Source organism: Lissotriton helveticus, chromosome 4_1 (genome assembly GCF_964261635.1).
Source record: "Lissotriton helveticus chromosome 4_1, aLisHel1.1, whole genome shotgun sequence".
Lineage (NCBI taxonomy): Eukaryota > Metazoa > Chordata > Amphibia > Caudata > Salamandridae > Lissotriton > Lissotriton helveticus.
This window is the reverse complement of record NC_136063.1, coordinates 644856204-644880179: the sequence shown is the minus strand read 5'-3', so window position 1 is coordinate 644880179 and position 23976 is coordinate 644856204.

Genomic DNA, 23976 nt, shown 5'->3' with positions numbered 1-23976 from the left:
GAGACTGTGGATCACTCAGCCGTTATTCACCCTTCCTGTGTCTGTCCTGCCTGTACACAGTAGCCAGTCAGCTACTGGAAGCCCATTGAAACAGTAGAGCATAGAAGGATCCTGGAGGCACTTTCAAAAGACCAGGTCACATCAGCAGCGATATACAAGGGTTTAGCTCAATCATGTCCAGCTAGACTAAGAGGAACAAGCCCCCTCCCAAACTAAATATGAGAAGGCCACGGGTGCATCAAAATGCTACACCTTCCCACAGGAGGCATAACAAGGAAAAATATCTTTAATTCTCCTCATTTTTTCCTCTTTCTATGTGTGAAGCATTCTGCATCATGGAGCAAGGGTGCCTGCATTGGTGATAGGCAGCCAAAAGTGCGTCAGCGCAAGGAGAGCACCGTATCTTGATAGATATGGGGCATTCCTGCCCTCTGCCTTTCACACTGCATAGCGCAGAAAGGTGTCTTTCTGCATTGCGATGTATGAAGCGATGATAAATATGGCCGCTGGTTCCCATACTTGCATTGTACCATGCATCTGGCATTACTCTAACGCATTCAAGTGTGGTGGTCTGCATCACTGCACTGAAATTAAAAATCACGCATTAAAGCGCTTCCTCAGCTGTCAAGCTGAGCGCTGCTATAATGCATGACTGAGCTGCAGTCTGGCAGATCGCAGTGCGCACTGCTCCCTGCAGATTAAGTGGGCTGACTCAAGATCTGCTGCTACCTTGAGTACTCTGCTACAAATTAATCTACTGTTAATAACAGACACATCCCAGGGCTCAACATGCGCAAGTTATCGTTTGACCTCACAGGTGTCCTATGGCTTTACTACTTAGAAGAAGTAAGATAAAAGGACACAGGTGTGGGAGAGTCAAGGGTTCTGTACTGCAGGCATGCCCGCAGTGCGAGCAGGCAGCATTTCATAAGGTTTTGCCCTTTGGGCAAGTCAGGGTTGTTCAGCTTCTTCGACCTTGCTGGATCTCGCACTGGGCTGAATGGATCAATTACCACGATCCACGCCACCCCGGCCCAGGCAACCCCAGCTGCAGTTAACTCATTTTGTCAGATGAACCGCTCAATGCTGGGTTGCACTGCAGAGCCAGGCTGACAGCTGCTCACCGCTTCTGGCAGTCTTTTAATGGATTGTGGACCCGTCCACAACGCGACTTGACCCCAGGCCACCAATGCAGCTGACTCGATTCACTGAGGCAGCAGGCCAGTCCTAGTCGCCGAACAACCACGTTGCAGCAATATAGCAGTGTAGTGTCGCTCTTTCTACAGAATGCACGCAGACACGGTTGAGGGTACCAGCTCCTTTATTCAGCTCCTTCTTTGTACAGGGCTAGCGGCTAACTGACACCTTGGTCCCCGGCTCCTCCCTTTCCGCCCGCCCTCGTCCATCGCTCGGGCCGGTCCTAGTGCCTGACCAGTTTGGTCACTGGGCACTATTGCATTGACATCATTACATCTCCCCCCTCTGTGAATAAAAGAAACAAAATATAGACACCACAGCAAACTGTCTTTCTGTAAAGTTCTTCGATAAGGCGAGACGGTTTTGTGATCACACGTCTGGGGCGTGACTGGAGGTCGGGACTGTCGCGCTCATTCTCATCGGCAATCTCCATCAATGCCGGACTGTGATTTGGCAGCGTCTCTGGTTCTCTCTGCTCCAGCTTCGGTTCGGTCAGTAGCTCTTTAACATTGGGTCCGCACTTTTTGAAGTACGTCACGTTCCTAGTAAGTCTTCTTCCGTCGGTCTCTGCAGTGATCATAGTTCCTTTTTGTTGTATCACCTTCAGCGGAACCTCATGGTATCTGCAGTAAGTCTTCCGGTGCTGCTCTTGTTGTGCCAAAAAACACAGTTGATGGACAGAATGTAGAGCAATGTCATACATTCACCCCAGTACAAGGATCTGGGCCTAAATCCATCGTTTTTTTGCACTCCACACCACCCTGGGTTAGACACTGGCTATATGCAAATCAGCTCTGACCCTGTGCCTCATGGGAACAGTCCAGTCGTCTCCACCATCAGGTCTAGTGTTGGGAACCAGACTCTTTCACGGAGTGCTCTTTTTGTGGCTACTATGCCCCGGTGTCCCTCATGTGCTAGGTTGATGACCCCTTGTCTGAGTCGTCGTGGGATCACTATTCTGGTGTCTCGTAAGATGAGACCATTTGCTGCTATCGACAGTTCCTCGCGGACATGTTTGAATGCCGCCATCTCTTGGTCGTTTTGTTCACTGCTTTGCGTGTGTCTCCAGCTGTTAGTTTGGATCAGACGTTTCACCTCTTCCAGGGTGGCATCAGTTTGCGTCGCTTCACAAATGGCCTCCAGTGGAACAGCCGGAGGCCTCGCTTGGTCTACTACGAAGTGAATGTATTCGTCCGCGATTGATTGTTCTGATTTGCTGGATCTGGTGGAGTGCCGGGACATGTAGTCTGCGGGGTTTGCATCTTTTCCTGGCTTGTGAATTATGGTGTAGGTGTATTCTTGGAGCCATAGGCCCCATCGCTCTATTCTCGGTGGCATTTTTGCTCGCGGGTTTCCAAAGATTGTGGTCAAAGCTTGGTGGTCAGTTACTAGTGTAAAATGTTTTCCAAAGATGAAAATGTGGAAGTGTTCACACGCCCAGACAACAGCCAGGCTTTCTTTTTCTGGCTGTGAATATGCTCTCTCCGTGTCTGTTAGACTTCTGCTGGCGTATGCTACTATGTGCAGTTGGTCTTCTTCTCTATCGTATTGTGCGAGGATGGCTCCTAATCCTACCGGACTGGCATCCACTGTTATCTCCGTCTTCTTTTTTGGATTGAAGTAAGCCAGGTTTTTTGCTGACTCTACAGTTCTCTTGATCTCTCGAAATGCCCCTTCACATTGAGTGGACCACTGGAAGGGCTGCCCTTGTTTAGTGAGCATCCTTAGCGGGTAGCTTAGCGTGGCGTAGTCAGGTATATATCTGGAGCAGTAGCTGGCCATGCCTAGGAATGACCATACATCGCCTACGTCCTCCGGGCTTGGTGTGTCGTTTAGCGCTGCTACCTTTTCTGGGTCTGGTTTCATGCCACTTCCAGAGAATATGTGTCCGAAAAATTTTAGCGTGGGTTTGTGAAATTCACACTTATTTTGGTTGAGTGTGAGGTTGGCTTCCATCAGCGCCTGACAGACCTGATCTAGTGCTTTGTTGTGTTCTTGAGGCGTTGCTCCATATACGAGGATGTCATCGCTATAGTTTAGGACCTGTGGAATGTGATGTATTGTTCTCCTGATGGCCTCTTGGAATATTTCCGCTGCTGATGACACCCCGAAGCTTAGTCTTTTATATCTGAATAATCCGAGGTGTGTCGAGAATGTTGTGATGTATCTTGACCTTTCGTGCAGTTCTAGTTGGTGGTATCCTTTGTTGAGGTCTAGTTTTGAAAAGATCTTGGCTCCATTGAGTGAAGTGATCATGTCACTGATGTGAGGGCCTGGATGTCTCTCTCTCTCTATTGCCGTGTTAGGCGCTTTCATATCCACACACAGATGGACTCGGCTGGTTTCTCCTTTCTTTGGGACTACCACGACTGGGGAGACCCATGGGGTTGGTCCATCTGTTCTCTCGATGATGTCGGCTTCTAGCAGGTCTTGGAGTTCCTTCTCCACGGCTTCTTGCAGGTGAAACGGGATTTTTCGGTGGTGTTGCACCACCGGTGTGATTTGTTCGTTTATATGCAATTTTATTTGGCAATTCTTCATTTTTCCCAGGCCTTAAAAGAGCTTGGGGAACTTCTGGATGAGTGCTGGTTTGTCAGTGACTCTGAATAAGATGTTCACCAATTTCAATCGTTCTGCAGTGGCTAGGCTCAGGAGGCAGTCGGCTTCAGGCCCCTCGATGACATGGATGTAGGCTGATATTGTGAGATCTTGGTATGACAGTTCGGTCTCGAACTTCCCAAGACACGTTAGTGGCTTCTTGGACATCCACGTATACACTTGTACATGGGCATTAGCCAGCTTTGGCGGTGGTTTCATGTGTTGGTATTCTGTTACTGGTAAGTAGTTTAGCGTTGCCCCACTATCTAGCATGAACTTCGTGGGGTGGGAGCCAACTCTGATGTCTAGATGCTGGTACTCTTTCAGCTGATCAAGGTCAGCTACACAATAAAGGTATTGCTTTCGATCTTGAGGTGTGGTAAATAAAATATTACCCTGGCAGAGTTTCTAGGCATTAACAAAGTATCATGCATCAAATGAGAGACAGGATCCGTGGTGTCCAAGTTAAAATGGGCTTTATTCCAATAACTCGAGTCAAAGGGAGAATATGTTCCATCACCACTGAGGTTCAGGAAGAGTAATCTGACATTTAATAACAATGAACAGAATATATACATTTTACTCCTTGTACATAGGGAGGAGCGCTCCAGGCAGAGCAAGAAAGAAAGAGATAAGAGCATGTGGGCGTGTATGAGGGTGCATGAGGGTGTACACTTGATGAGTCATAGGTAGGTGATAGGTAGGTGTCATAGGTGGGTGGGTACTTAGAGGAGGAGTATGCATGACCAGCTGGAACTCTGCCCTAATTGTGCAACTTGAGCATGGCGTGCAATTGACGTGTAATTGGGAGGAGAGCTGACTTTCGGCCTAGCAGAGAAATCTCTTGTGTCAGGGCGACTTGAGCACGTCTGGTACAGCTGATATCTAGAGTCAGGGGATGTTTTATCTGAAGTAAAGGTTGTTCATCACTAGAAATAAAGAAAAAGCATATATTTCTCCGTTCATTGCATGGGGGCTGAGACAGAGAGTTAGGCCTTATCTGTCGCGGACGGGTTCTGTTTGCTTTTCCTCACCGGGCAGGGATGCCACTCTGTACTGAAAACAGATAACTGTTATTCATAATAATGTCTTGGCAGGCTTCTTGCTGACGTGACTGCAGTTTTCAGTGTGCCAGGAGTCATGAAAACAATATTTCAGAAAGTGGTTTCAGGCTCAACCACAAAAAAAAGGTTCAGTACGATATTTATTTTAAAAGTGCACAATGCAAAATGCAAATACATGGGCCTTCATGTTAGCTTAATGTTTGGGAGACTTGATGACTTGATGACTTGCAGGACATGTTTACAGAGGCCTAGTGATTCAGGCCACTACGAGAAATATGCATGGGTGACATGCACATGAATGTAACATAGGGTGTATGTAGTGGACATTTTTGGTCAGGCAAAATATCATTTTCCTCATTCCCTCCTTGTCACCTACATAACCCTTTAGGATACATCTATATTCATGAGACCGTATAGCTGATCATACAGAATTATTTCTTCATCTTTATCCTTTGTACATGTGGATGGGGAACGCAAGCAGTTGCACACAGGCCGCAAATCGCCAGGCCACACTGCAGACAGAGATAGTATCATGGCAGACTGCTCCGGGTCAAGTTCGCCAGGGCAGATGCAGTCACATTCACTACTGCTTCAAGGGTTCTTGTTAACTTGCGTATTAGTTGAGTTTGTCTAACATGTTCTAGTTGTGAATCTCTGTGATAATGGGATGGGGCCAAGGAAACAGGTGGCAATAGGAATGCTATATAACAAGTCCCACCCCAGTCTAAGGGCAGATGTACATAAGCTGTCTGACCGCAAATGAAATAGGTATGGCGTGACGTTATGAAAGAAGAAAGTCCTTCTGAGAGTGAAGTTCCTTGTAAATAGCTCCTTGTAAATATGGCTTGTGAATAGCGCCATGTGGATATGGTTTGTGCAGAGTATGTTGTCATTACGTTAGGCAGGAGAGAGCTGGATCTCTTTCAAGTGCTTGGAGAAAACGTTTTGAAGATGTGCGTATGTGTTATGTGATAACGTGGAGAGATGAGTTCATGACTTTCCCATGTACTGTAGTCATTGGGGAAAGATTGTGCTTCAGCTGCCAAAGAGTTGATATCTTGTATTGAGAAGGCAGTATTTGTTTTAACATGCTGTTTAACAAGGTGTTGAGGGATTTTGGCGTTCTTTGGCGTTTGCGGGGGGCGTGTTCTTGAGCGGAAATTCGTACCCGTTCCAGTGGAGGGATTTGGTTGCTTTTTGGTGAGGATGTAGGGCATTGCTTGGACTACTGTGATGCCAAATTTGAAAAGGATCTGAGCTGTGGAAGTGGTGGAAAAAGCATGTTTTGTGCGGAGGTGCGATTTGCCATGTTATCCAATGGGCGTTTTTTTTAATTTGAAAATTCGAGAAATTATTTCGGCAGAACTCCCTTTGTTTTCTGATAAGGGGGTAGTTGGCCACATACCCAGCAATCAGTTGCATTGCTGGTCTGGTGAGAATGGTGTAACATTTGAATAAAAGTATCGTTACGCAAGGCAAGTCGATATGACAATTCATGAGGTGGCAGTACACTAAATGTATGCTCTATGGTACTGTTACTGGAAGAGTATATATGTGAAGAAATGGGAAAGAAAACATGTAGCAATAAACTGACGCAGATTATAACAATGCACAGAATAAAAATAATGATCAAGGTAACAATACATCTACTGCGTAATGTCTTGCAGTATTTTTCCTTTTTATCTCTCTTCTTGCTATTCTCATATGTGATCTTATACATGTCAGAAACTAGTCTAACCGATTCACCACCGGGTGGGCTTAAACAATTAAACTACGTCTGACTTACTAGATCTTAATTTGGACCTATACTCTTGCTGAGGGGTCTTTTCAAGCAAAGGCGGCACAAAGTCTGTATTGTCATTATAGTCAATGTTCTTTGCAAATGTTCACATTGTCCAAAATACCGCTTAACGTGATGGGCATGGATCCAGCCCTTGCGTCCCTCCACTTTCAGCGCGGTCCTCGTGGTAAGAAGCACCAATTTCGGGGTCTTCCAGCGCGGCTCGAGGGGGCTGGAACGATCAAAATTCCGGATGCACACAAAGTCCCCTGGGACTATGGCGTGTTCCTTGACCTGGGTGTTGTCAGGGAAGGCGGCAGCAACCTGTGAACGACAAGAGAGTAGTGCAGACATCAAGGAAGCCAGGTAATCTGTCAGCATGTTACTGTCAACATCAGTTATCTTTCTGGGCATAGGCGTACCCCACATATTTGGCGGTCTACCGAAAACCACTTCATACGGAGATAGGCCTGTTCTGGAATGAGCTACCATACGCATGTAAAAGAGAGCACCCGGCAAGGCTACCATCCAATCCACGCCTTTTTCTGCACAGACCTTTGCTAATTTCGTCTTGAGGGTCTGATTATGTCTTTCTACAAGGCCTGCTGCTTCTGGGTGTCGGACACAATGGAACTTCCATGTATAACCTAACAGAAGGGACACTTGTTTCATTAATTCAGAGGAGAATGGCTGGCCGTTATCTGAATAGATCACCCGAGGTAATCCATACCTGGGGAAGTACTCGCGCACTAATTGTCTGGCTGTTGTTACAGCAGTATAATCTGGAACTGGATATGCTTCTGTCCATCTAGACAGTGCACATACAACTACCAAGACGTACTTGTAACCTCTACATCTGTCCATTTGGATATAATCCATCTGGAGAACCTCAAAAGGGTGGTCAGGAGGATGAAATCCGCCTTGTTCCACCGGGATGCCTTTACCTGGATTGAACTGACAACAGATCATACATGTTCGTACTTTCTGCTTCGCTGCTGCACGCATGTGCTTGTTAAACCAGATGTTCTGTAAGCTGTCTAACATTGCTTTTTCTCCTAAGTGTGCTGGACTATGGGCTGTATTTATGATTACTTGTACCATAGAATCTGGGAGAAACCATGAGCTTTTTCCCTTAGTCATCCAACCTTGGTCAGTCTGGACCCCTCCTTGTTCAGTCCATTTCTTTATCTCATCTGTGGTGGCATGTGTCTGTATGTCAAGTACATCTTGTGTGGGATCCCTGACTGTCATACTTGTTGTCAGTAATGGTACCTCTGTCCTTGTCGTGTCTGTTGGTGTCTGGGCTGTAAGTTTAGCTGTCCGGTCTGCCAGGTCATTACCCTGGGAAATGGTGTCTGTAACTTTGGTGTGAGCTTTGCACTTCAGGATAGAAATGGCTGTAGGCAAATGTATGGCTTCTAACAGGGCCTGAATAAGCTGGCCGTGCTGGATCTTGGTCCCATGGGAGGTCAAGAATCCTCTCTCCCTCCATAGTACCCCGAAATCATGAACAACGCCAAAGGCATATTGTGAATCAGTATAAATGTTTACTTTCAAGTGCTTAGCTCTTATGCAGGCTTGTGTCAGAGCGATGAGCTCTGCTGCTTGTGCTGACAGTGTGTCTATTTTCTGTGTCTCTATGACCTCTGTAGCAGTGGTCACAGCATAGGCTGCTACTAACTCTCCTGCACTCGTTCTCATGCATGATCCATCTACATAGAGCGTTAAGTCTGGTTCTGAAAGTGCAATATCTGTCAGGTCTTGTCTTGGTTTCGTCACTATATTCATTAGTTCCACACAGTCATGTGGTGGTGCATTTACTGTACTTGAGGGCAAAAGTGTTGCAGGATTCAGAATGTTACAACGTCTGATCTCTATGTGTGGCTGGAATAATGTCAGTTCATATCCTGTCAGTCTTGCTACAGTCAAGTGTTGTGTCTGTGTTCTGTTTAAGAGAACCTCTACTGCATGTGGAACCTGTACTGTCAGAGGGTGACCCAGGACTATGGAGTCACTTTGTCTTATGGCTAGGGCTGTTGCTGCAACTGATTTCAGGCATGTTGGCAGAGCCTGGGCAACAGGGTCTAGTGTACTGGAAAAATAAGCACAAGGCTTGTGTTTTCCTGCTTGATCTTGTGTGAGAACAGATAACGCTGTTCCTTCTCTTTCAGTTACAAAAAGCATAAAAGGTTTGCTGTAACATGGAGTCGCTAACACTGGCGCTTGACATAAAGCTCTTTTTAATTCCTTAAATGCCAAGGTGTGTTCTTGTGTCCAAGGGAGGACAGTCCCCCCTGCCTCCTGTGTAGTTAACTGTATGAGTGGTTTGGCTAGAAAGGCATACTGGGGAATCCATTGCCTACAGTATGAAGTGAGGCCAATAAAGGCACGTACTTCCTTTTGTGTCTTGGGCTGTGAAAGGTTAGCAATGAGCTGTATACGTGCTTGTGTTAGCTGTCTCCCCTTTTTGGAAAGCAAGTGTCCAAGATACACCACTTGCTTTTCACAGAATTGCAACTTCGAAGGCGACACCTTGTGCCCCTTGTCTGCCAGAAAATGTAAAACTGTCAATGATGCATTTTCGCATTCTTTTTCTGAACGTGCTGTAATTAGGATGTCATCTACGTACTGGAGTAGGGCAGTGTCAGTAGGCATGTGAACACTGTCTAGCTGTCTTTTTAATGCTTGACTGTAAATACTAGGGCTTTCTGTAAAACCTTGTGGAGCTCTTGTAAAGACAAAGCTACGACCTTTTAATGAAAATCCGAACAGGTACTGGCTGTCGGGATGAATGGGAACACTAAAGAAAGCATTTTTCAAATCGATAACAGTAAAGTAAGTAGCCTCTGAATCAATAGCAGTCAATAATGAAGAAATGTCTGGCACCACTGGATATTGTGGTACTACACATTTGTTCAATTCTCGCAGGTCAATAATCAATCGGTACACTGGCAGTACACTAGGATCAGATCTTTTAAGGATAGGAATGACAGGCGAGTTACATACATTTGAGACTGTCTCTACCACTACTCCCCGTGCAATAAGTTCGTCAACTAATTTCAATAAGGCTGTTTCGGCGTCAGGTGGTAACTTGTATTGTCTAATACGTGGAAGTACTACTCCTGCTTTGAGTGTGACATGGTGCGGCGTTATGTCCATGTAACCTACATCAGTCGGTCCTTGTGCCCATAGTGTCTGTGGCACATTCTTGAGTCTGTGGTCAAAATCAGTCAGTACATAATGTCCCTTAAAATCACGTAAGAACAGGCGTACTCCTTCTGGAGAACAGCAGATAACTGCTCCTAGATCTTTTAATGTCTTCATACCAAGTAAGTTTTCTGGACATGACTTAGTAAGTAGCAAGTCAGTGGTACGTGACAGTGGACCAACCCCTAGGGAAACTGGTTTTGATACTTCATTAACAATAGGCTTTCCTGAAAATCCCAGGGAAACATTCTGTGAGCCCGAGAGAGGTGCCCCTGGAACCTCGTCATGACTGATGGTAGTTCTGCTCGCCCCTGTGTCAATCAGAAACTTTCGATCCTGACCTAGAACACGACTATGTACATACGGACCCTCTTGATCTACAGGAACCTCAATAAGGGGCAAGCCTACTTCCCTCTCGAGGCTGTTTCATGAGAACTGTTGATATTCTGGATAGTCAGACTGTGTGTACTGATACATTTGTGGTGTGGCATTAACAGGCGGTGGTGGAGGATAATTCGCTACTGTCTGTTGCGTGTTCTGTTGCGTGTTATTCTGTCTAGGAGTGTACTGTCGCTCTTTTGTCTTGCCTGTAGCTATATTGTGTTTCAGGACAGTGCAGTCCTTTACAAAGTGACCTGGTTGTTTGCAATAATTACAGCTCCCTTTAACTGGTGTCGTGTTATGTTTGTTTGAAGTCGCCGGTACCGTCTGGGCAACCACCTTCATAATTCTGTTCTGATGATACTGTAGCATCTGTAACATTTGTGAAGGGCTGTTTGCTTGCCAAGTACTCTCAACCTTCAGTACTCTATTCTTGATCTGGGGTAAGGAATTCTCAACTAATTTGCTCACAAAAAGATGTGGAAATGACTCGCTACCTGGCTTAAGGCCACTATTAATAGTAAAGCATTTCTCAAATCTAGAATAGAAATCACTAGTGTCCTCGTCTTGCTTTTGTTTACAGGCTGAAATAGCATCCCAGTCTTCCTTTTTAGTAATCAATAATCTTGGCAAAACTTGTATCAGAAATTCAGGTAGTTCTCTAGCTCTATCTCCAAGACCAACTCCTGGGAGCCTGCCCTTCTCTTCTGTTTCCAATGCATCCCAACTTAACTTTTTCTCACCCACTTCCCAGTCTTTTTCCTTAAGCTTTTCATAAATCCCTGCAGGTAACAGTACTTTTAATAGCTTCAGAATGTCAGCGTACGTATAATCTCCTATGCGGGGATGTCTTTTAATTCACGGTGAAATCCCCCTGGGTCTTTATCATGACAAGGCAACATCTTTTTCATTTCAAGAATCTCTAATTTCGTTAAGGGGGTGTAAACATACACCCGTTGTAACTCATTGGCCGCATTCTTAACGGAATGAACCTCTCGTAGGGGGTTCTGTCTGTCTATGTGTACGTTATGTCTGTCATGGTGTAAGACTGGAGGCATGTATGTAGTCAGAGAATCTATGTACTTATGTCGTTGATCCAGGATTACATTAATTAATTCAGTACCTAAACCTGTCCATCTATCTAGTAAAATGTCGTCAAGTATTTTATGCAAGTGACCAGGATCAGAATGCTGACTTTTATACAACGTTATCAAGTGTTGAACCATGTAAATACCAGCCAAACGCTGTTCGTTCGGTGGAAGGCTTAAGAAAGTCTGAGCCACTATATCACTGCTATATATATTGGCATTGGACACCCACTGGGTGGCTGACCGGGCCAACTCTATTTCGTGTTGTGTGGGATGTCTCTCACTCCCTATCCATTGTTTCAGTGCTTTTTCAGTAGCCTGGAATAATGCTTCAAGGGAATATCTTTCTTTTATAGCTGGCCCTTGTTTACAGTAATCAAGGCACTTGGGTCTGTCAAACTGTCGCGCTTTTCCTACATAATTCATTTTGTCTTTTGGCTCATCTACTTCTTCTGTTGATAACTCACCATTCTCCTCAGACTCTTTTCTGTGCCTTTCTATTATTTCCTTTCGTATTTTCTTGTACATGGCATCTACCTGTCCCTGTTTCTCATGTCTACCGGCATCTATGTGATCACTCCATTCTATCAAACCTGGCTTTACATCTCCGTCTCCTTCGTCTTGTTCCCTGATCAGGCAGTTAATAATAAAACGTAAGATATGATTCTTAACCCCTACCTTTCTTTGTGCCATGGCTTGTGCTATACTATCTGGTCCCTCCCCCGTTCTAATAAAACGATACATGCTATCTAGGTGATCTTTCATGTCTGGTAATGTCTCTAGATATGCAACAGCTTGTCTTAGTCTACGTGAAATCACGACCATTGAACCCTTTCCTGGTTCTAGATCATATACACAAAATGGAATGGCTGCATCTACAGTAGGCACCCCTCCCACTGCCCCGGGACCTACGTCATCTTTTACGGGCTGCTGAAGTTGCTGGAGTTGATCTGCTGGTGGGGGTGGAGGAAAACCTGCATTAACGTAGTCTGGAAGGGACTCGTCTAGATACGAGGAAATGAACGCATCTGATGCTGTCGGCTTTATTCTATGTACTCTATATGGTACAGGTGGTGGCGTTCGCGGCCTACTGGATCTTTCTGAGGTGGTCACTTTAGCTAGTTCTTCTGACAGAACGGGATAAATACCATTAACAACGGCGTTTCTTTCCCTATCAGTCTGTTCTGTTTTGGCACGTTCCCCCTCCTCCCGCAGTTCATTTTCTCTGGCTTTTTCCCCAGCTTGTCTAGTTCTATCTGCTTTATTCAATTCTTTCTCTGTTCTCCTATGTGACTCTTTGCGCCACAATTCGATGGCATCTTTCTGAGAGGGTCTTGACTTCCTTTTCCATAGCGCTTCCTCCACCCTCATAATACATTCAGGATCCCATGTTCCCGAGATTGGCCATCTATACTTTTCCTCCAGGTCCTTTGTATAGTTTACCCATAAATCTAAAAACAAAATGGCGTCTAGCCCATGCTTATTATACATATAATGACCAGGTGTGTCTCTAGGCGGGATGTTAACTGACTCTTCTAGTATACCTTTTCTGGTCCCTATCTGACGTAATTTTGAAAACAGTGGCATGTTTGAAACCAATATTCACAAAAATAGACTGAAACAATCAACAATCATTCACACACAAACAAATATTAAACACTAAAACAGTTACAACCTAAACTGATACAGAGAGCTAAACATGTGCTTGAAAAACTTTATGCACTGAAATACAGTACAACCATACCGGTCTCAAAAATGAGACACGTCTTTACCGTTCCCACATTTACCATGGGCCCGTCTTGAAACTTGATGCATTCCCCATAGTGGTACTCACCGGGAAGCAGGACTTGAAACTTGAAGGCCTCGGACTTCTACGCATGCGCCTTGGAACAGGTGGACCTCTGGAGACCTCGGACCTTGCTCTCTCACGGACTGGGCTCTGGTTTGAGACGATCCACGTTCCTCACCGCCTCACATGGATGCCTGGTCGAAGTCCGTCCTCCTCCTGGGCCTGAGGGAGTAGCGGGAAATCCCAATGGCGTGTACACTTTAAAGTCCGTCACGGCTGTGGAAGGGGGCAAAGACTAGACCTACAAACTCCGGCGAGTGGGAAAAGGGACATGTCCCTGTTCAAGGGCGCCAATTAATGTGGTAAATAAAATATTACCCTGGCAGAATTTCTAGGCATTAACAAAGTATCATGCATCAAATGAGAGACAGGATCCGTGGTGTCCAAGTTAAAATGGGCTTTATTCCAATAACTCGAGTCAAAGGGAGAATATGTTCCATCACCACTGAGGTTCAGGAAGAGTAATCTGACATTTAATAACAATGAACAGAATATATACATTTTACTCCTTGTACATAGGGAGGAGCGCTCCAGGCAGAGCAAGAAAGAAAGAGATAAGAGCATGTGGGCGTGTATGAGGGTGCATGAGGGTGTACACTTGATGAGACATAGGTAGGTGTCATAGGTGGGTGGGTACTTAGAGGAGGAGAATGCATGACCAGCTGGAACTCTGCCCTAATTGTGCAACTTGAGCATGGCGTGCAATTGACGTGTAATTGGGAGGAGAGCTGACTTTCGGCCTAGCAGAGAAATCTCTTGTGTCAGGGCGACTTGAGCACGTCTGGTACAGCTGATATCTAGAGTCAGGGGATGTTTTATCTGAAGTAAAGGTTGTTCATCACTAGAAATAAAGAAAAAGCATATATTTCTCCGTTCATTGCATGGGGGCTGAGACAGAGAGTTAGGCCTTATCTGTCGCGGACGGGTTCTGTTTGCTTTTCCTCACCGGGCAGGGATGCCACTCTGTACTGAAAACAGATAACTGTTATTCATAATAATGTCTTGGCAGGCTTCTTGCTGACGTGACTGCAGTTTTCAGTGTGCCAGGAGTCATGAAAACAATATTTCAGAAAGTGGTTTCAGGCTCAACCACAAAAAAAAGGTTCAGTACGATATTTATTTTAAAAGTGCACAATGCAAAATGCAAATACATGGGCCTTCATGTTAGCTTAATGTTTGGGAGACTTGATGACTTGATGACTTGCAGGACATGTTTGCAGAGGCCTAGTGATTCAGGTCACTACGAGAAATATGCATGGGTGACATGCACATGAATGTAACATAGGGTGTATGTAGTGGACATTTTTGGTCAGGCAAAATATCATTTTCCTCAGAGGGATGGGTGATGGGGATCGGGATTCTCTTGATGACGACCGCCGAGATTGACATGTCCTGCAGGAATGGCAGCTGGATTGTGACGACCCAGTGGATGAGTCCCGTCTATCCTGGACTGCTCTGACATGATGACGACTGTTTGAAGACTGGTGTTGCCGGTGCCTTCCCCTGTGGTCACTCTTTGGTACTACCCCGCACATGCTTTCAAAGTGGTTGTCTCTACCACACTTCCGGCATTGTTGTCCTAGTGCTGGGCATGCATCTGCATGCGGGAAGTCGTATCCGCATCTGTAGCATTTGAGTTGTCTGTCTGATCGTCCCCTCGTATGACTCGTATCTTTGTGTCCTTTGCTTGACTGGTGGTGATGTCTCTTGGATCTGGAGGAACGCACCTGTGGTGGGGATCGTCCGTGCACTTGTCGAGACTGCATCCTGAATACTTGTTCCCGTCTCTCACCTTTCCCGGCTTCCATTTTCTTCGCATGTTCATCAGCTTGTTCATCTACTCTCGTCATTTCTACGATCTCTTCCAATGCGTAGCTTCTCTTGAGCGATTTGCGTCTCAGTGGTTCGGAGAGACAACCTTCTATGACTCTTAGTCGCAGGGCGTCTTCAGTTGAAAACTTGTCAAAATCACAGTACTTCGCCAATCATCTCAGACGTGTTACGAACGCCCCCATTTGTTCACCTTTCTCTTGTGCGGCCAGGTTGAATGTGTACCGCTCAAAGTCGATGTTCCTTTTGTGTAGGAACTTGCGGTCTAGTGCTTTGCATACTTTATCGTAGGAATCAGAGGACTCTTCTGGCAGTTCTTTTATGATTCGTCCACCTTCCCTGCCAATCAGGTTCTTGAGAGCAAACAGTTGCTCTTCGAGGTCTGTCACCTTGGATGCGTTCATGAAGTCCTCAAAATCTTCTATCCATTCTTGCCATCGCGGACCCATGCTCCCGCCAGATTCAAGAACGAGGGGCTCGGGGCTGCGCAGAAATGAGGCTCTCATCATGCTTGTGGGGGCTGGGTCGGGCATTGCACACCTGTGGTTCCTGACTGCTTTTACTGTCCTAATTCACTCTCTGTTATGTTCTGTTGCACTCGACAGCGCTTGTTTGTTACTTCCGTTGCACTCGCCAGTGCTTGTTTGTTACTACCGTTGCACTCGCCAGTGCTTGTTTGCTGTCTTTATTGCACTCGCCAGTGCTTGTTTGTTGCTTCCATTGCACTCACCAGTGCTTGTTTGTCACTCGCCAATGCTTGTTTGCTGTTTGAGGCTCTTTGCCTGACTTCAAAATGGCCGCCGATGATCCCTCGCACGGGATTGGCCAATGCTGCCTGACTAAGATGGCCGCGCGGGAATCTCGTTTCTGGCGAGATTTCGGCCGTTTTTTTTTTTTTCTTCACCGGGGACACAGTTAATCGGCGCTTTCACTCACCGCATGCAGCCAGGATCACCGCTGGAGTCACAAACAGGTAGGGCAGCTTTCTTTTGCTTCTACCACTGGGGTGGGCTCCCGGTGGGGACTTTGGGCAGTGTGCTTTGGCCTCTTTACACGAGGCGGGCTCCGCTGTTTCCGCCGCCGAGGTGGGCTCTCGGTGGGCGCTGCGGGTAATGCGCTCAAGCCTCCACGCACAAGGCGAGCTCCGGTCTTTCCGCCGCCATGGTGGCACCCGGTGGGCGTTATGGGCAACACGCTCAAACCTCCGGACGTGGGGCGTGCTCCAGGCGGGTCAACAACCGCTGGGTGCCGAGTTAGCCTTCTTCACGCACGCGTGGGGACAGGACACCTTCGTCGCCAGATGTAGTGTCGCTCTTTCTACAGAATGCACGCAGACACGGTTGAGGGTACCAGCTCCTTTATTCAGCTCCTACTTTGTACAGGGCTAGCGGCTAACTGACCCCTTGGTCCCCGGCTCCTCCCTTTCCGCCCGCCCTCGTCCATCGCTCGGGCCGGTCCTAGTGCCTGACCAGTTTGGTCACTGGGCACTATTGCATTGACATCATTACATAGCAGCTCCTCAGCCTCTCGCCGGGTACATGGCACCAGGACTCACTCTGCCGGCAGTAAGTATCACACCCCACGAGTGGGACCTGACCCCAGCCCACCAGCCGTGGCGCCGGCAGCCGGTCTCAGCAATTGCCACGGTCATAAGTCATAAAGGATCATGAAATATTTAAGAGCCTTAGAGAGAGAGGGACAGCTAGTTAAAACACAATTAACATAAACACTTCTGTGCCACATGTGTTAATTTATATGAAATTGCTTTTTAGTCTAGAGCCATGACTGGTACAAATCTCAGGTTATAGGTCACGCTGGCTGTCGGACGCAGTGATATTAATAATTTGTATACTGCTCTGTGAGTGTCAGATAATGTATTTGAAATAATACAGCCATTAACAGTACAATCAGGTTAAAGGGCACTAGGATAGTGCCCTTCCATTTTTGTGCTTTGCAGCAGTTAACTTCTTAGAGTGTCTTGTTTCTCAAATGGGTGTAATTTTTTTTAAATATGTTTCCTTCGTCCTCATTGCTTGATTTTGCTCGCGAGAAAAGAGAGATTTTGCTCGCCCTCGCGTTGAAATGTAATTCATAATTACACGAAATAATGAAAATGTCACATTTAGCAATTCTTGGCAGAGGAAATGTCCAGTCTAAACCTCTTTAGAGGCAAACAATGAGCATAGGGGGTGTCCCAAACCCCCATCCCCCCCCTCAGGGAAAGAAAGCGCACCAAGGTTGGCCCAAATACACCGGGCCAATGAGGGCCCTGTTAAGACAAGTAATGTTTGAATTCCCCCATGGTGGGACACCATGCACCCTCATCTGGGGCTCGGGGGAGGGCGGGGGTGGGGGGGGGGAGAGTTCAAAAGGACTGTGCTGCCCCTGTAGAAGGTACATTCGTGGGGCAGCGCACTGTAAATTCGAGGTGTGCCAATGCTTGTAATAAAACTGCAGCCAAGTATTCCCACAGAAAACACAAACACATGGCTGAATTAAATGTACTCATAAAGGTATATGTGGGATTTGTGCGAATTGGAGTGGCCCAAGTGCAGGGGTTATAGCAGAGGCTGCCCCCGACAGGGGTATCAGGGGCAGGTCCAGTAACCCAGCCGGGGACCCAGAAATGTCCAATCTAAACCTCTTTAGCAGCAAACAGTGAGCAGTGAGGTGTCCGCCCCCCCCCCAGGGGAAGAAAGCGCACCAAGATTGGCACAAATACACCACAAACATCACTTGTCTTAACCAGGCCCTCATTTGCCCAGTTAAGACAAGTAATGTTTGAACCCCTCTATGGGGGGACACCACAGACCCTCAGCTATGGCTCAGGGGTTAAAAGGACCGCGCTTCCCCTGCAGAAGGTACATTCATGGGGCAGGGACAGGGCATGGTAAATTTGAGACTTACCCACACCACAACAGCAACATTGAAGCTGGACTGTGAGGGCAAGCGAGCGATAAAAGGGGTAAGTTATTTGGTAAAGGAGGCACATCGGAGGGCGGTGTGCCGGATGGAGGCCACTTACCTTGGGATGCCATACAGGAGAGTAAGTGGGCAGATAGGGGAGTAAGCGGCGAACAGCACTTGCACCCCAGACCTCTCGGTTGGCAGGGCACAAAATGGACAAACAATGTAGCGAGTTGGGGCCTAACTCCAGTAAAGAGGCGACCCCCCCTCCTGCAGAAGGTAGGGACAGGGCATGGTAAATTTGAGACTTAGCCACACCACAACAGCAACATTGAAGCTGGGCTGTGAGGGCAAGCGAGCGATAAAAGGGGTAAGTTATTTGGTAAAGGAGGCACACCGGAGGGCGTTGTGCCGGATATAGGCCACTTACCTTGGGATGCCATACAGCAGAGTAAGTAGGCAGACAGGGGAGTAAGCGGCGAACAGCACTCGCAGCCCAGATCTGTTGGTTGGCAGGGCACAAAATGGACAAACAATGTAGCGAGTTGGGGCCTAACTCCAGTAAAGAGGCGACCCCCCCCCCCCACTCAGAATCAAAGGAAGAATGAACAAAAGAACAACAAACTTTATTTCCACCAGAGCGGCATGGAGGTTGGCCTCAACAACAAAGGTTTTTTTTTTTTTAAATATATTTTTATTGCAGAGTTATAAACAGCAGGTAAAGGAAACAGCCAGTGCACTTGCGGGCCCCCCCGTCCAATAACAGTTCACGGTTGTACACAGCCATTCAGCCCGCATCCCGGAGGCCGGGCGGCACATCAGTTCGCTCTGGAGGAGCACAGCATAGTGTACGTCCCATTGGGACCCCGGCGGAAGGTCGATTTACGTATCTGCGTTTACCCCCCCACCCACAACAACATTCCCGTCAGCCATCCCCATGGTATCAACGTAGTTGCCCCCATCGGGGCCTGCCCAAGGCTATATGGGCCTTCGTACCAGGCCGTCCCACCCAATCAGGCCTCCCGCCACTCAATACCCCCTGTCCCAGTAGTTCCAGGCCCCCACCAACAACCCTTCAATGGCTTCCGGCCCCCCCCAAACCCCTCTACAACTAATCCCCCCAACGCCCCCCCCCCCTTGGCAACTGCAAAGGTGTGCGCATCGCTCCACCGAATTGGATGGTTCCACTACAGTGCTGAATGACATACTGCTGTGTTCGCCCTGCGGTGTCCAGCGGCTTAGTTCTCGCCGTCCACATCCACAACCAAAGCATCACGCAGTGCCTGTACCACTAACTCCCACGCACGGGCCGCATCCAGAGCCTTCTCATTCCCCAACTTCACCGCTTGCTTCATCCGGAGCACGCTCTCGCAGTCAGACCATCTCAGCAACTCATTCTTCCATCTACGCAGTGAGGGACCCCCCCTGGCCTTCCAGTGCCACGATATTTCCCTTTGAGCCAATATCAGACCCAGATCTATGAATTTACTGGTCACCTTGGTGTGCTTAGTATGCGGGAACCAGAGCAAGAGACACGTCGCCATGTCGAAGTCTACCTCCCTGTCAGTCACTTCATTCAGGAGTTCCCCTACCTCAGCCCAATAAGTTCCCAGTTGCGGACACCCCCAAAACAAGTGGTCCATGTCCGCCCCAAGGGACGAGCACCGGGGGCAACAGGCATCCGGCACCCGAAAGTGCCGCTGTAGTTTCTCCGGAGTTAGATAGGCCCTATGGAGCACATAAAAATGAACCTGCTGAAAGCGCGCGTTCCTGGTGCCCTTCCACGTGCGTCGCAGGATATGGCCCCATGCCGTATCCGGTATGGGCCGGCCAATGCTCCCCTCCCATTTAGCTTTGAGCCCATGGAGTGGTTCCAGCCCGTCGTGCAGCATCCTATTATGGAGGCACGTTACAGCTTTGAAGGTACCAGCCGCCATCACCACATATTGGCACGCCATAGTCGTCGTAGGTTCCAGGAGCCCCTCCTTCCAGTGCTTTTGCATGGCAGACACTACAGCCGCGTGTAGCAGGAAGCCCCCTTCAGGCAGTCCGAACTGGTCCCGGAGCACGTCGAACGGTGCCAACGCCCCATCTATATACAAGTCACCCACCACCTGTAGCCCCGCGGCCTCCCACTCCATCAACGGGGACCAATCCCCTCCGTGCGGCAGAGCTGTCAACATCCCAATCGGGATCTCCGGGGCATAAGGCCGCGAGGCCCTCGCCCTCCGGAGGCTCCTCTGCCAGCACAGCCGAAGCGTCCGCTCCTCCATGGTGAGGGCCCGTAATTCGAGCCGTTGCTGCATAATAATGTACGACAGCACATGGCGCCGTATCCCCCGACCCCGGTCCTCCTCCGGCCCCCGGAACACCCTGGCCACGTTCTGCGTAAGGACCTGCAACTGCGCTGCTAAATAATACAGCTCAAGATCGGGTACGGCCATGCCCCCCTCCAGCTTGGGGCGAAGTAGCGTGCTCAAGGCTATCCTGCGTCGGCCATGCCCCCATAGAAAGCCAATAATCATTGACCGCAGTTCCCTAAACACCCCCTGGGGAATCCAGACAGGTAGCGTTCGGAAATAATAAAGGAAGCGGGGGAGCGCCACCATTTTCAACAATGCTATCCTGCCCAGGACTGTCAGCGGGAGGGTCGACCAGAAAGACAAGCTGCCCCGTAGTGACCGGACACAACGGCCAATGTTACCCTCCAACAGGTCAGCAGCCGAGTGGTAAATGCGGACACCCAAGTAGGTGATGCAAGAGGGTTCCCACGCCACACCCAGGTCGCTACTAGGGGCTGGAGATCCCGCTCTCAGTGGAAACACGCAGGTCTTTGCCCAATTGACCTTAAGGCCTGACAATCGGCCGAACTCGGACAGCAGATCCATCGCTCCAACCAGTGCCCCCGAAGTGTCAGCTAGGTACAGGAGCAGGTCATCCGCATAGAGCGATATGTGATGCCACCGCCCGTCACTCACTATTCCCGCATATCGATCGCCTGACCTCGCATGGACCGCTAAGGGTTCCATCGCCAGGGCAAACAACAGAGGGGAGAGAGAGCACCCCTGTCGTGTTCCCCTGCCAACCGGATACGCGGCAGACACCAAGCCGCCCAATCGAACTCTCGCCGTCGCCGAATTATACAAGACTCTCGTCCACCTCCGAAATCCATCGCCCATGCCAAACCGCTCCAGCACTCCATCCAAGAAAGGCCATTCCAGACTATCGAAGGCCTTCTCAATATCCACGGACAGAACCGCCGGCGATCCCTCCCCATCCAAGATGGCGTCCATTATTCCCACCAGGCGGCGGATATTCATCGCCGTGCTTCTTGTGGGTATAAACCCGGCCTGATCCCTGTGCACCAGGCCCGTCATGTGCGGGGCCAGTCTAGTAGCTAGGATGCGACTCAGGATCTTATAGTCCACCGTCAGCATGGACAGCGGGCGATAAGACCTCACGTCCGTGGCATCCCGGCCAGGCTTGAGGAGTGGCACTATCAAGGCCTCCCGCATGGAGGCAGGCAATGCCCCCTTCTCGAAGGCCTCCGCATACACCACCAGCAGCCTGGGCGCCAGAGCGTCTACATATTGCTGGTAGAACTCGATTGGGAGTCCGTCCACCCCGGGCGTCTTGTTACGGGCCATATGTTTGATAGCCACTCGAATTTCCGTTAGCGTGATCGGGCTACCCAGGTCCCCCGCGTCGTCGTCGTCCAAGACCGGGAGCGGCCTCTCCCCCAGGTATTCCACGATGTCCTGAACCCCCACTCCCAGCTGACTCCGGTACAATTCCTCATAGTAACCCCGAAAGCGGTCCAATACAGCTGCCTGGGAGTACACCATCCCTCCCTGCGCGTCAATAATGCTGAGGACCGGGCAACCCCTAAGTTCCGGGTTAGCTAATCTGGCCAAGAGGGTACCCACCTTGTCCCTTTCTGCGTGTGCCCTGACAATGTACTGCCTATAATCATAGCAGCGCAAACGTTCCGTCTCCGCGGCTACCGCTTCCTTCGCTTCCAATAACTGGGCCCGTATACCCGGCCTAGTTGGCCTGCGGCGCTCCAGGTCCCTCAAAGTGTCTTCCGCTTTCATTAAATCATTCAGCACAGACATTCGAGCATTCGAGAACCTGCCCAAGCACACCCCTCTCACCACCACTTTCAGTGCATCCCATTCAACAGACCTGCTCGTCGCTGTTCCTTCATTCACACCGAAATAACTATCAATGCCCTGCCGGACCGCATCGGCGAACACAGAATCCTCTAGCGTCTCCGGCCGAAGCCGCCATGTTGGTATTACGGAGCGCTCCCTCTGCCATTGAAAATGTACCAATAGGGGGTTATGATCGGATATCGTCCTAGCAAGGTACTCAGCATGGGTAATCAATGGGGCAAGGGAGCTCCCGCAAAGCACCGAATCAATCCTGACATGTAAATCATGTAGAGCGGAATAAAAGGAGTAATCCCTGGTTCCCCTGTGCCTCTCCCTCCAGACATCTAGCAACCCCCACCGGTCTTGCCAGTCCGTCCTGTGCGCGGCCAGCCTGCGCACAGGAGAGTCTACTAAGGGGGGATGGGACCTATCCAGAGCCACATCCGTAATCGAATTGAAGTCCCCCCCTAGCACTATCGGACCCGCCAGGAAAGAGGCCAAGGACCCCGAGAGGTTATCAAAGTATCGGCCTTGGTCCGTGTTCGGTGCATAAACACAACATAAAACCACATCCTGTCCGTATAATCTCCCCTCCACCGCTACAAACCTGCCATCCGGATCCATTACCTGATTCAACACCTGAAAGGGTATCCCCGCCCTCACCCAGATCAAGACCCCCCTGGCATACGCTGAATAAGTGGTGCCAAAAACCTGGCCCCGCCATCTTTTCTGCAAGGCAGCGCACTCTTTTTTGGTGAGGTGAGTCTCCTGGAGCATAGCTATCTGAACCCCCCTGCGTACCAGGTATGCATGTACTTTGTGACGTTTCACCATAGTCCGCAGCCCCCGGACATTCCACGTTAGGCATTTCAAATTAGGTAATGTCCCCATACCAAGTCCGTACAATCCGAATTAAACTCCAACGGTCCATGACCCCCCCAATGCAGTTGCCCCCCCCCAAACAACCCCAAAACTGAAACATACCCCAAACCCCACTCCCCAGGACAGAGCACACGAACCCAATGGCCGCCCCCATCCAAACCTTGATCCAACTTCTCGCACACTTATCCTGTGGTCTCCACCACAGTCGACCTTAAGGGCCTAGGGGGGGTGAGTCGCCGCCGACCCCAGCTAGCGGAGCCCGCGTCCCGCCCTTCATCCCCTCCAATACACTCAGCTCCCCCACCCGGCGACCCTGCCTCCAGCAACAGGATATCACCCTACCATGAAGTCCCGATCTAGGCCAAAGTCTATCTTAGCCGCAGAAAATTTCATCCGAGGTCTGTGGGGTCACTGTCGGCCCCTTCTGGCTCTCTGCTTCCGAAAGATCCTCTCCTGTTCTGCCGCCTTCTCCTCCCGAGTCCGTTTCGGCCCTTTCACTGTTCTGTTGTGACCCTGTAATGGCCGCCGTCGCCGCGAGTGCATCCCTCTTCTCCGCCGCCATTTGAGCCTCCCGCTTCTCCCGCTGGCGCCTGTTACGGGACCTGATTCGTTGTGACTGCCGCACCCGGGTCTGCTTGGGTTGGTCTCGCCTACTTTGGTGCGGTCTGTCCGTCCCTGCTCTGTACGACTCAAGCCATTGCCAAGCTTCATCCGGAGTCTGGAAAAAGTGTGTGGTGCCATCCATGATAATCCGCAGCTTGGCCGGGTAAAGCAAGGAGTACTGAATGCCTTCCTCCCTGAGCTCCTTCTTCACAGCAAGGAACGATGCCCTGGCCTTCTGGACCGCCTGCGTATAGTCCGGGAAGATCGTCACTTTGCTGTTCTCCACCCCATAAGGGCCCGACAACCTGGCCCGCTGGATGAGGAGGTCCCGGTCTTTGTAGTGGAGGAGCCGCACCACCATTGGTCGGGGGGGGCGGCCAAGTCCCAGCGGGCGAGCGGGCACCCGGTGAGCTCGCTCCAGAGTGAAAAATGGAGT